At 32.0% G+C, this 12,353-nt stretch overlaps 1 non-coding gene across 1 annotated transcript; it reads left to right on the top strand.

The window, feature by feature from the left end:
• Positions 1-11,741: 11,741 nt before the first annotated feature.
• LOC120268165 lies at positions 11,742-11,836 on the top strand. Its single transcript, XR_005538834.1, has one exon. It is a non-coding gene; the product is annotated as a small nucleolar RNA Z43 (small nucleolar RNA).
• The last annotated feature ends 517 nt before the right edge of the window (positions 11,837-12,353 follow it).

Genomic DNA, 12,353 nt, shown 5'->3' with positions numbered 1-12,353 from the left:
ACCCAGTGTGAACTTGTTATCACGGTTGAGTAGAGACCTTGAATTTGTCATTGTTACTTCTCATCCTAAGCCAATTGCTGTATGGTAGAGGTCGGATTAGTGTTTATACGTAAACAAAGGTTACCTTCAGTGTTCTTGGATGGCAGTGACCTTGCATATTTCTATTGCTAAGCTAATTACTCATCTTGCATTCGTGCCAAGCTAATTGTTTCTTTCAATATCTTGGGCTCGAACATTCAAATCCCTTTTGAAAATTTTTGTTTAAGGCCTCCCATAAATGTTCCTACCAATGCCTTTTTGTTTATCTGTACATGGGATTTAATAACTTTTAAAATTCTTATTGGTAAGCTTGGTATGAGACTGATTGTGACACTTTAGAAAAAGCTTCATCAAATTTTCAAAATTAGTGGGTCGAAATTGAGCCCGTAGCTGTTCTTCAAAGATTGCACATGTGACATCCTTCCCTTCTCCTTCATAAGTTCTGCTTAACAATTGTCACCATTAATTTGCCTCTCCTCAAAGATGAAAGAAAGCTAATATCACCTTTTGAGTTTCAAGGGTGTTTTTGAATGCGAAAAATTGTTCCACCTTGTTGAGCCATTATGTTGGACAGTCTCTTGAGAATTTTAGAAATCCTAGCTTTTGCCAACCTAGATGAGAAAAGTTGACATCCCTCTTCAATATTTTCATCAAAACATCCATTAGAGGATTGACTTCTTTGATCATTGACATTATTGATGAATAAGGTGGTGAGTGAGAATCTAGAGAGTTTGTGGATGGATAGCCGCCTCAAGCTTATGCAGTTTGTCATTGACACTCGACTCCATCTTGCCTAAGTTGTCTTGAAATCCTACTAAACTTGCTTATAAAATCTTGCTTCTTTCTTCGTTAATTGCCATTAACCTAGCTTTGGCACTGATGGTAGGTCCTAAACAAAATAGTAAGAAATTCTCTAAAGGTGGGACTATAACCATAATGAATTGTCCATCCCTTCTTTATTACAATAGACTGAATTTCAATACAAAGAATAACAAACTACAAGAGAGACTAACAAACATATCAAAAAAATAACAAACTATAATGAAAAGAATAACGATCTTATTAGGTTACTTAGAATAATGATCTTATCAGATTGTTTAATAAGTTATGTGGTTTGACCATTTAATGTAAGTCATGATCATAAGTAAATTAAGTTCCTTCTAATTTAACTAATCTTTATATGAAAAATTATATACTATATAATTTAGTTTTGATATTAGAACCTATTTGGAGAAATAAAGAATTTAAAACTCTCCCTATTAGGTCATGCGTGGAAGAAATGTTGAAATTATAGATTTTGTGTAAATTTTTGTTTTAAAAAACATGTTTATCATTCATTGGTGTGAATATATATAAGAATTAGATTTCTTTAAAATCTTTTTTATAAATCTATATTTTAACTATGTTACTATTTCAAATGTGAAGTTGTGCACCCTTTGCTATTGTAAATTTGAACTTATTAACTATTGATTTATTATTCCAAATGTACACTTGTGATATTAATTTGTTGTTACAAATGTGACTTGTGAGCAACTGATTTTTTAAGATTATGCTTGTGTTTTATGGTATTTTATCTCCATATTTGTCTATGTAATAAACCTTATTAATAGAGGCTCATGTTCGCCGTGTTGACATATTGTATGTTAGAAACTAGTTTTGCTATTAAACCATTTGTAAAATATTAATGGTCAATATAATATGTGACAAATGGCATAATTGGAGTTAAGTGCAGTGAAATTAGATATATGATTATGTGATGTCTTTACCATTGCACTAACTTGGTCATAGTACATATTTTATGATAAAAATTTTATTTCATAAAAATATAGTTGTTTTGAGAAATTTTTTTCAATAAAACTTTGATTTAAGAAATTCTAGCATATTTTGAGTATTCTCTGAAGGTGTTTTGATGTGAAATATGGTATTTTTAAGGCTTGTGATTTTTTACAATTATGTTTTATTTGCAAATATAGTAATTATTTTTAGAAAACTAGTTTGTTATACTATGTTATAAGATGAAATACTGTAAAATGCGATGTTTTGACATTGAGAATTTTAAAATAATTCTATAACATTTTTACCATGCATGGCTTAGTTAAATTGTTTGTAATTTATTGAGTTGTCAAACTAAAATTGTTGTTTAATTATTTTCTTTCTCAAGAGTAGATGAGATCGAGGGCATTTAGTAAAACTATATAAGCTAGTTTGAGACCTTGTATACACATCGAACTCCTTCCTTTAAATATTAGTGCAACAGAGGTTGTTACTAAGATAATATTTTTGTTTTATCTTAAATTTATAGCTTATAATTCTTTTACCAAAGTTACATTTATATTATTAATTGTTAAAAACTAACAAAATGATAATTCTGTTACAAAATACTTGTACTAAAGAGAGAGAAATAAAGAACTAGATAAATAAAAAAAACTGCCAGAAGAAAAGAGGATGTATTTGTTTAATTGGTTATGACTAGGCTTTTTCAAAGTCTCGATTTATAAGCCTTTCTAAAACAAAAATCAAAAGAGGAAAAAAAAAATATTTCAATCAATTAAAAATCTTAATCCTATAAATTTGGCAAAATTGCGATATCAATCTCATTAAATCTTGCTAAAGACAAAATCTCAATCTTGTCATATTTGTACATCGACATAAATCTTGTATTTATAATACTCCCCGAAATCTTATTGAAGGAAAAAAAAAGTCTACATCTTGTAATACAAATAGTAAGCTACCCTATTAAAAACCTTACTAAGAAACAACTAGTGGAATAAAACTTTGGTTAACGGGAAAAGAGTGCAATTTATATTTTACTCATGATAATATTGCTTAATTTCTCTAAGTTGATGCATTGTAATCTTGTATTGTAGTTTCTCCAACATTGTAGTGGGCATTACTTTAGTTAACAAATCTGCCAAATTATTATTTAAATGAATTTTGTAAACATCTATGACATCATTCTTTTGAAAGTCATGCTTGGAAACGAATATTAGTTTAATATGTTGTCTTGCCTTAGTATTATTCTTTTAGCTAAGTTATGCATGCTACATTAATTAGACATATTGTCAACTACCTTCATGGATTAAATCTCAGTATGAAGAAATAGTGGTTATAATTTATAGTTTGTTTCACTAAATATCCCCCTGCCCGCCTATCTCCCCCACCGCCTCGAACTTGTGCGCGAATATTCTGTTTGAATTTGGATGGCTAGTTAGTTGAGGTCTACATTTATTTGAATACAGTGAACCCATATTGACAATTTCTCAAAGAGTTTGAAATATATACTTAATTTCACCTTAATAATTTCACGTTAGAGACAAACCAAATCATGCAAATAGGCTTACAAAAAATGCTTGGTGTACAACATATTAGTAAGATCCATTGGCACCTTGATAGCACTAAGATTTGGTACTTCAGGAACAAGAAATTCTTCACTATTTTCTTAAAGTGGGAATAGGTTTTTATTTATATCAAGCAATCTCAAAACCTTTGGGGTATTCAATGGATGTGCTTTATCCACGTAAAATAATTTGAAAATCTATTTTGTGTGTGTTGATTTATGAATAAATATTCCATTTATTACATGCTCAATCCATAAATTGAAACAAAACTTTATTGTTTCTGAAACATTTAAATAATCAATATATATAACAATATAACAAATTTAGATCCCAAGACTCTCTTATAAAGATAAATAGGAAATTGAACTATTTTTATATCCTTCTTTCAATAAATATTTACTAAGGTAGAGTTCGATTAGATGTAGTTGAAAATACAAGGGATTTTCAATTACAATGTATTCACAAATTCTTGTATTAGAAAATAAAGGAGAGTCAAATCAAGTGTCTAGTTGAATGTATCTAGAATACTGGATTAGAGAATTTTGTGTTTGAGTAGAGGGATTTATAAATATAGATTTGGAAAACATATGCTTGGTTTGATATATTTGAAGAAAATTGACACCTATTGTGAGGTTATCCCTACCTTAGTGACCATTTATTAACTATAAAATAAATTAATTAATTAATTAATTAATAAATATATATATATATATACACTTAATTAATTTAACATACCATTATATTTTTATTATATTAAATTTACTTTATTTGCCTAATATTTGTAATAAATATATTGTATAATATCAAAATTTTGTAGTGACAAAAAAATTATTTATGTAGTTATAAAATATTATGTAAATATTATTACATACCTTTTTCATGACTTATTTAGGCTAAAAGTTATATATAACATATATTATATAATCTTATGATAAAATCTTTTATAACTAGTTATACATGTACTTTTTTAAAATTGCTCTCGTCTTTGGCGAACAGCAAACGGAGGGTGCGCGCCCTTACATTTTGAAGCATGGGTAGACACATTTTCTTCTCTAAAGGCGAAGACTCTGAAGTGGGTGAACACTTGGCCCACCGGAGAACATGTTGGGCTCTTGCTCCGCGCATACATTATTGATACATACTAATAAACATAAAAAGTTTAAGCTACATTGTATTCATACAAAAAAAAAAAGGGATCATTAGGGTGTAAAAAAATTAAAGTTATTTATTTTGAGGTAATTGAATTAAAAGTTTAAAATTATCTAAATTGTGAAATTTTGCAATTTTGAAATATATTACAATTAATTTCAAATTGATTGGAAAAAGAAAATTTACATATAACTTTTAAAAAGTAAGTTACATAAGATTAAATATTGCTATAAACATTTAAATAGTTTTTAAATTAAGGATATACAACTAAACCCCATTTTTTATGGAACATAACTAATCCAAAATTTTTTGAAACGAACATATAGATCCACCATGCTATATGCTACCTCATAATATACTAAATTATTATATTTTACATCTAATAAGCCAATAATCGCTAGAGATCAATGCAATGGACTATCTAGTAATCTCCAGATCGAAGCCTCATGTGACAATCACATGAGGCATATATGGGAATTTGGAATTTTGGATTTTGGTTTACGCCCAAACTAAGTGTAAACCAAAATCACCCCAAATAAGAAAACATTGGATTTCAATTTACTTTCGGCTTTTCAAATTTAGTCAACCAACAAAATATTTCCAAAGATCATGCAACTCCAATTACATGGAGTTCCAAATCCCACCAAACATATTGACCAAATTACGTGAGAAGTTTTATATGCATTAAGCATTTAAAATCCTTGAGGGATTTTCATTTTCAATATCTAGTGAGCCATATAAATATATTGTAATGCATCTATTTAACATATGTCATGTTTCTTATGAGCTGCTTGACTGATTGCATCCAACATAAGCTAATATGATTATTTATAATCAATATTAGGCATTCACGAAAATCCTTGTAGCTTGTTGTGAATGCAATTACTTTTACATCTACCTTCTTCAACAGAATTAGCTTAACAACCTATTTATATTGCTCACTAGACATTGAAATGAAAATATCCATTGATGTGTTAAATGTAAAAATGTTCTTGACAACTATAGCTTTTCAGCTTCATTTCTTTCTAGATTTGTCTTAACCTATAGAGATCTTTTAATTTTGACTACTTTTAGTTATCTAAGCCGGTTTTAAGGTTTTATGAAGTGTTACCTTTTCTTAAGGACTTGCCTTCACATTATGACTATCTTAATCAGTTCTCTTTTTCTTTTTCCGAGAGATTTTATATTTGCAACCAATTAATCTTCCACATTTAAGTATGATTTAGTTTTGTTTACATCAATAGGTTTTCTTGTCGAGTATTACTTTGACTTGGGAGATTTAGTGATTCTATTAGGTCAGTAAATATATCTATCAGTTGGTTTGCTACATGAATTATTTGTCAAACTTCTTGTCCATATTTTTGTGCAAGGATTTAAATGAGATAATATATTCAAAGCACTATGAAGAAAGTAAAGCGATTGTGACTAAAATTTGTGGTGCATTTTATAATCCACCACTTAATGGAATAAGTTGTGGATTATACAATCTACTATTATTTTTGAAAAACCAATAGAGGTGAATTTTCTTTTCAAGCACTAGTTTTTTAAAAAATAATGGTTTTTTTAGGATGATCTCTAGTATCTTCACTCTTTTTCTCCCCTAGAAATGTGAATGTGTTCAGTACTTTAATTTGCTTGATTATAATTCAATCCTTCTAAGCCCTAATTTAAATTTGGTTCAGTGTTGTAGTTTCCTTATCCTTGAGGTTTGTTTAATTTCTACTAATTCGCATCTCTCCATTCGAGGCATTTCTAAAGTGTCAAACCAAGGGATGAAAGCATTTTCCTTGTAATTAATTGGTGAGTTTTTATACTTTGATTGGTTGAATCATTCTTTTGAGGTAATTTTTTTGGATTTTAATCAATGTATGAGGATTTGATGTGAAAAATATTTGTATATGTGATTAAAGCAATATGAATGGATTGCATTTTGTATAGGGTTCAAAATCTGTGATTCTTGTAGGGGTTTTCCTCCTCTTCTCCTACTCTATCAATTGCTACTAAGAATAACATCTCAAGCCCTATTCTCAATCAAAATTTTTAATGTCATAGTCATGTTAATTAGCAAGTTAATTGCCTTACTTGCATATTTTATTTTTTCTTTTCAATAATCATCTTATGTATTTCAAAGAGATGGTATGCTAATTAGAAAGTAATGTCATATCTATGGGTGATTATTATTGAGATAAAAAAGGAATATTTAAAAAAAAATGCAAATGCCTAAAAAAAACATAAAGATAAAAGTAGATATGTACAAACTAACTCGTTTTTTGATAGAAGCTTGCAAAAATGTAATGCTCTTAAAATAGAATTCACACGTATTCAATGTGTGTAGTTCATTGGCCATTCAAATCACCAAGATATGACTAACTATTCAAAAATTGTTACACCATGGATTTTTATTTTCATGAATTGTTACATATTCTTTCTCTAAATGATACGAATTATTTTTATATTATTTAACCTTTAATGTCTTGTGTGTGCAAATTAGACAGTAATCTTCTTTATTTACAAGATAGAAGATAACTTTTTAATTTCTATTTTTTGTTAAACAAACTCTTCGAAAAGACATGTATGTGTTAGAAATATTGCCAAATTGTATAAAACAATCAGAAGAATGAAGAAGCAAAACAAAATTGCGATATCAACTAATTGATTTGATGAAGACCCTAATTTAATTAAAAAGATCTAGAAAACTACTTCTAAATGTTTTAAGTCTTTTCTTTTGATGTGCTAAATTTGTCCCTTGGATTGTGACAACGCCCCTTGCGTGTGACCCGCAAGTGCATGGGTTTGTTGAAGTAATAAATCGCAGGTGAGTGGGTATCATATCCACAGGGAGTAGGAAATAAAAATACCAAGATTGCTATCTAACTAAGCGAAGATGGAATAATGATTTTGTTGATAAAATGTAATGAAAGCAAGAATAAAAGAAAAAAGAAAGAGAAAAGCACAAATAGATGAGAGGTAAGGCAATCGATAGATGTGGGGTACTCGGATATTGTTCCACCTAGGACAATTGCTTCAGGTGCAAAATCAACTATTATATTTCCTAATTGACGCTTAATGAGTCAAGAAAATCTTTAAACACACGGTCCCAAACCTAAGGTCAACCGTGACTAACTCTACATTATGTCCCGGCGGAGAAATCGATCAATATCAACACCTCACACTGTGTAGAGTTGCAAGACACTCTATGAATTCCAAGTGATAAACCCTATTCCAATGTATAGATCTAACCCTTTGGTTCAGGCGAAAGACCCCTAGTCGCAATTAAGCCTTAGGTGCTAAAGTCACTTCAACGCTTCACTCCGTTGCATGTGCAACTAAGCCCCAGTGGAGGTCATCTCTTAGCCCATTCACTCTATTATGACCGCAAAGAACTCTTGGAACGTGAAGGTAGGATAAATAACATCGGAGGGAAAAAGGGACGCTACGCTACCTCTCGACTCACCCTCTCAACCCTCTCCAATCTTGCAATGTCTAACCCTCATGGTGTGTCACTCACTCACAAAGGTTACCAATGTAGACTCTCAACCCTAGTGTCACTCTAAGGGAGAAATCATGCAACAAGCATTCAAGATTGAAACTCAATTAAAGACATCAATTAAGGAAAACATAATAGAAGATTAATGAAACAAATACATCCTAGGGTTCACAAATCCAAGTATCCTCTAGGTGTTTAGCTCTCCATGGAGCTAGTTACAATCAAAATGAAATTGAATGTAAAAACAAGTAATCCATAGAAAAACCCCCTCGGTAATTGTGTCGATGGTCTTGTGGAGTAGCCTCGTCTTCTCCAAAGGTCCCCTTGTTCGGCCTAGGGCACACTTCGCAGGATCGGTGCCGACGAAAGCTCCCCCAATAACCTTCATCCAAGCGGAGTATGGTGTCGAATCCATAGAACCTCTCCAAAAGTCTTGCCAAAAACCCTCTAAACCCTAGCCGCAAGCCTCTCAAAAGTTGGAGAAAAGAGGAAAAAGAAGATGCTGAAATTGGGGCTGAATCGTGGCTTTTAAAGGGCTAGAATGGGCATCCACATGGGTGTGGGGAATTTCCACACAAGCGTGTGGATTCTCTAGAAATCTGATTTTCGGCCGACTATAAACAGTAACCTGCTACATTGATTACTACAGTGATTTGCTACAGTGATTCACTACAGTGCCTGCTACAGTACCATCCAAAAATACTCCCAAAACTACACTTTTCATCGGGGTAACATAAATGGGTACACGTTTATGCCGTAGATCGCGTCGCTTCTTCAATAAATGGGTTTATTGGTGAAGATCTTACTATCATTGCACAAGTTGGGATGCGCAAATGTGATTGCCTTCGTGTCCCTCTAACTCATTGTAATGGTTTGAATACATGGAGGTTGGCACACATTCGCGTATCTTAGAGCCCCACTTGTGTCTTCGCGTTTGTTGCTTCCCAGATTCCACCAAATTGTGCGTTCACGATCTACTTTTTGCTTCTTTTCTTAATACTTAGCTTCACAACCCAACATGCGCAAAAGAACACAAATACACATGTATTAGCCCTTAAACCTGATAAAAGTAATGCTTATCGCAAGGAAAAAATACTTCGCATTCTTAACATACAAGCACTTATCAGATTGTCCTAGATCTTCCAGCGCTGAACAAAGGTCCCACACCTCTAGATCACTTGCTAGAATTTAAAAACAATCTTCTCATCTTCTCCAAATACTGGCCAGGGTTAGAGAAGGAGAAAGAAACTGGGGATTTATCTCACCAGAGAATCAAAATTGATGCCTTCTAGGGTCAGAGAGAAGTTATATTTATAAAAATTCATAAAACATGATAAACATTATTTATTATGAAGTCCTTTTAGAAATATGAGTCCTAAAGAAACTAAAATCACTTTTGTCATAAAGTCCTTATAATTGTAATTAATTATTAACCCCATCAAACTTTAATCAAAATTTAAACTTTAGACAAAAACCTTATACCAATTTACAATTTCACGCATTCCATGAAGTAAAATTATAAATTGATAATTTTACACCCTACAATCTAAACGAGATTGTTTTTTAATTCCTTTAAGCATGACTTTATAATTTTATTTTGATTGGCAATGGCAGGTACTAAAGGACATGATTAGTGCTTGTGTGTTAAAAATGCGAAGTGTTCTTTCCTTACGATGAGCATTATTTTTATCAGGTTTAAGCATTAATACATGTGTATTTGTGTTCTTTTGGGCATGTAAATTTGTGAAGCTAAGTATTAAGAAAAGAAGCCAAAAGTAGATCTTGAACGCACTATTTGATGGAATCTTGGAATGAACAAACGCGAAGACACAAGTGGAGCTCTAAGATATGGGAATGTGTGCCAACCTCCATGTATTCAAGCCATTACAATGAGTTGGAGGGGCACGAAGGTAGTCACATTTGCGTATCCCGACTTGTGTATTGACAGCAAGATCTTCATCAATGAGGAATTTGATCGAAGAAGAGTTGCGATCTATGGCATAAACGTGTGCCCGTTTATGTCGCCTCAATGAAAAGTGTGGAATTGGGAGTGTTTTGGCGGGGTACTGTAGCAGGTTACTGTAGTAAATCACTGAAGCAATACATTGTACCAATTACTGCTCACAGATGGCCGAAAAATCAGGTTTCCAGAGAATCCACACGGGCTTGTGAAAATTCCCCACGCCCGAATGAAAATTCAACAGGCCCGTATGGAGAATCCAGAGGGGTGTCTGGATGCCCAATTCCAGCCCTATTTAAGCCGCAATTCAGCCCGATTTTTGGGGAATCTTTTCACTTTTCTCTCCAACTTTTCTCTATCTTTTGGGAGGCCATCGACTAGGGTTTGGAGATGCTTTTGGCAAGTCTTTGGAGTGGTTCTACGGATTTGACTCCACGCTCCGCTTGGAAGAAGGATATTGGGGGAGCTTTCATCAGCATTGATCCGGCGAGGTGTGCCCTAGGCCGGACAAGGGGACCTTTGGAGAAGACAAAGCTACTCCACAAGACCATCGACACGAATACCGAGGGGGTTTTCCTATGGATTACTTGTTTTTACTTTCGATTTCATTATTAATTATATCTTGCTCCATGGAGAGCTAAACCCCCTAGTGGGTACTTGGATTTTGTAAACCCTAGGATGTTTTTCCTATGGAATACCATGCTATACACATTTTCTTTGTGTATTTTCATGAAACCGCAATACCTCTAAGCATGAAAGTGTACCCACTAGTTGATTTGGTTTGTATGTTGTTAGAAATCCAATTAGCATCACTATACCCTTTTACCACTAGTGGATATTTTGTATAGTGAAAACCATAATTCATTGTTTGTTTCAAATGTCTCACTACCCTAAGGAAATCCAATGTTCATAACCAAGTTTATTTATATATTTGCTAAGTCTATATACTTAATAAGCTATATCCCACTTGGTACCATTCACGACATAAATTAAGGTCCCAATTATTTGAGAATATTCTAGTTTAAATATTACATTTCCTACATTCTTCTTTATTTGGAATTTGGATCAAATGGTGCTAATGAGGGTTTGCATTCAAATTAACCAAATTGTTATTCAATAATTATCCTATGTAATGGAATTGAGTTAGTACATACTCATTATTAATTATTTTATTTGAATTCTAAGAATAATATATGCTAGAATTAAGTCTTTCATGTTAAAATTTGATCGAATATCTTTCTTATAGCAATGTTCTTAAAACCGGACCGTGAAGAGAATTAACCTCTCTTTGGGCCATGGGCCAGTTGGTCTGATTGGATGACACATTCCAGTTGGACCAGATGATGTTATATATATCTTTATATATATTTGAATGGTAATATAAAATTGGTATTATATTGAAAAAATATAAAAATATTCAAATCATACATCTAAAAAATATATTTGAATTGATTTGGTCAATATATTGTAAAGCTTCAACTGAAGTTATTGTTTTAGTTTACTATTTTATCAAATTGGATATATGCTAATATAACACTTAAATCCAATCACCATGCCTAGTGATTGGATCATAATCACAATAATCCATGGAAAATAACCGCATCAATTGAAAGCCAAGATACATCGTATAAGGAACTTTAACCCTACAAATTTGAATTTCACTCCTTCTCTTCTCTTGGCCACTCTTTCTCTCTCTTCTTTACTTATTCGTGGCTACCATATTTCTCTCTCTATTTCTATTTTGATTGTTGATTTTCAATAACGGGGAGGATGATGACGATCTCAATCAGGAAGTCTCGTTCATCTTGATGGCTTGATCCCTTCAGGATTAACTTGATATATGATCACCCATATACCAAGTCCAGTTCCTCTCTCTCCTTTGATCTTGTTCTATGGTTAGGGTTATTAATCTCTTTGATTTTTTTTCATCATTGAAAAGTATTTAGATTAAAAAAAAAACATAAATTTAAAAAGTGGGGTATAGTTAGTTTTGGTCCAACCACCCGGTTCACTTGATTTGACTATGTGAACTTTGAATCAACAAGTAAAATAAAACCGGATAGGAGTGATGACCGGTTCCTATTTCTACTAGTCTTACCAATCGGTCTGGTCTAGGTTCAAAAACCTTGCCTTTTAGTAGAAGTTATAATATCCTTAATGGTTCCTTTTATCAACATATAATTAACATACAAGCATACAATGACACACTTTACCTTTGTAGTATAAGCATTTGTCACTTTTATAGGTTAAAAAAACCATTTGATTTTATGGTATGACATAATTTTTCATGGCACTGTTTAGGTGCTTATTTGAGTCCATATAGTCACCTAATAAGTTACAATAACTTCTTTTCTTTTCTTTGACAACTAAACCTTCAGAT

Source organism: Dioscorea cayenensis, chromosome 8 (assembly GCF_009730915.1).
Source record: "Dioscorea cayenensis subsp. rotundata cultivar TDr96_F1 chromosome 8, TDr96_F1_v2_PseudoChromosome.rev07_lg8_w22 25.fasta, whole genome shotgun sequence".
In the NCBI taxonomy this organism is placed as follows: Eukaryota; Viridiplantae; Streptophyta; class Magnoliopsida; order Dioscoreales; family Dioscoreaceae; genus Dioscorea; species Dioscorea cayenensis.
The sequence above is the reverse complement of the archived record's forward strand: the minus strand, read 5'-3'. Positions and strand labels throughout refer to the sequence as shown.